The sequence below is a fragment of the Schistocerca gregaria genome, unplaced genomic scaffold, assembly GCF_023897955.1.
Source record: "Schistocerca gregaria isolate iqSchGreg1 unplaced genomic scaffold, iqSchGreg1.2 ptg001616l, whole genome shotgun sequence".
In the NCBI taxonomy this organism is placed as follows: Eukaryota; Metazoa; Arthropoda; class Insecta; order Orthoptera; family Acrididae; genus Schistocerca; species Schistocerca gregaria.
This window is the reverse complement of record NW_026062890.1, coordinates 20001-21740: the sequence shown is the minus strand read 5'-3', so window position 1 is coordinate 21740 and position 1740 is coordinate 20001. Positions and strand designations below refer to the sequence as shown.

The window sequence follows — 1740 nt, the reverse complement described above, 5'->3', positions numbered from 1 at the left end:
TCTGCAGTGTGCTGGTCTGATTGAGGACTGTGTGCGTTGAGGATGCGCCGCCGCCTGGCACTCGGCGCCGCGACGCCGTCTGCTGCTCGGTCGCCCCAGCGGTTCTCGCAGGTGGTTTGTATCGCAGTTGTGCGGACGTGTTGGCGCGTGCGCTGTGCTGGGAGAGTTCGCTTCTGCACCCAAGTGGGGCTTTGCCCTTGTGTGGCGCTGGCGTTGGAGCTGCCGGTCACCATAGGTGGCGCGTGTTGTCTCCCGCCGGCAATGCCACGACAGCACGCTCCCGGGCCTCTGTCGGCAGCGGCAAGCTCAGTTGGGAGCAAGGGTGTTCGCACTAAAACCGTCTACTCGCCTAACTCCGGGCGATTGCGCCTCTCTCGAAACCGACCAAGTACCTAGGACGGCGCTGCGCGCCGCCGGGACCTGAGAGGGTTTCGAGGTGTATCGTGCAGGGGAGCTCGGCCTCCTCCTGTTTGCAGAATAATTGAGCGGACGCTTGCGTGTTCGCGCGGGCCCCCGGGACACACTCCCGGGCGGCCGGCTGCTCAGCTCTAGTTGACGCAGCTCCCTGGTTGATCCTGCCAGTAGTCATATGCTTGTCTCAAAGATTAAGCCATGCATGTCTCAGTACAAGCCGCATTAAGGTGAAACCGCGAATGGCTCATTAAATCAGTTATGGTTCCTTAGATCGTACCCACGTTACTTGGATAACTGTGGTAATTCTAGAGCTAATACATGCAAACAGAGTCCCGACCAGAGATGGAAGGGACGCTTTTATTAGATCAAAACCAATCGGATTGGCTTGTCTGGTCCGTTTGCCTTGGTGACTCTGAATAACTTTGGGCTGATCGCACGGTCCTCGTACCGGCGACGCATCTTTCAAATGTCTGCCTTATCAACTGTCGATGGTAGGTTCTGCGCCTACCATGGTTGTAACGGGTAACGGGGAATCAGGGTTCGATTCCGGAGAGGGAGCCTGAGAAACGGCTACCACATCCAAGGAAGGCAGCAGGCGCGCAAATTACCCACTCCCGGCACGGGGAGGTAGTGACGAAAAATAACGATACGGGACTCATCCGAGGCCCCGTAATCGGAATGAGTACACTTTAAATCCTTTAACGAGTATCTATTGGAGGGCAAGTCTGGTGCCAGCAGCCGCGGTAATTCCAGCTCCAATAGCGTATATTAAAGTTGTTGCGGTTAAAAAGCTCGTAGTTGGATTTGTGTCCCACGCTGTTGGTTCACCGCCCGTCGGTGTTTAACTGGCATGTATCGTGGGACGTCCTGCCGGTGGGGCGAGCCGAAGGGGTGCTTTCGCGTCCCGAGGCGGACCCCGTTTAAATCCTACCAGGGTGCTCTTTGTTGAGTGTCTCGGTGGGCCGGCACGTTTACTTTGAACAAATTAGAGTGCTTAAAGCAGGCAAGCCCGCCTGAATACTGTGTGCATGGAATAATGGAATAGGACCTCGGTTCTATTTTGTTGGTTTTCGGAACCCGAGGTAATGATTAATAGGGACAGGCGGGGGCATTCGTATTGCGACGTTAGAGGTGAAATTCTTGGATCGTCGCAAGACGAACAGAAGCGAAAGCATTTGCCAAGTATGTTTTCATTAATCAAGAACGAAAGTTAGAGGTTCGAAGGCGATCAGATACCGCCCTAGTTCTAACCATAAACGATGCCAGCCAGCGATCCGCCGCAGTTCCTCCGATGACTCGGCGGGCAGCCTCCGGGAAACCAAAGCT

At 55.2% G+C, this 1740-nt stretch overlaps 1 non-coding gene across 1 annotated transcript in view; it reads left to right on the top strand.

Moving 5' to 3' along the window:
* The first annotated feature begins 562 nt into the window (after positions 1 to 562).
* The window catches only part of LOC126333643 (small subunit ribosomal RNA), a 1893-nt gene continuing 715 nt past the window's right edge, over positions 563 to 1740 (top strand). Inside the window, exon 1 of the ribosomal RNA XR_007564303.1 lies at positions 563 to 1740. This exon is cut by the window's right edge and continues 715 nt beyond it. This is a non-coding gene — a ribosomal RNA (small subunit ribosomal RNA).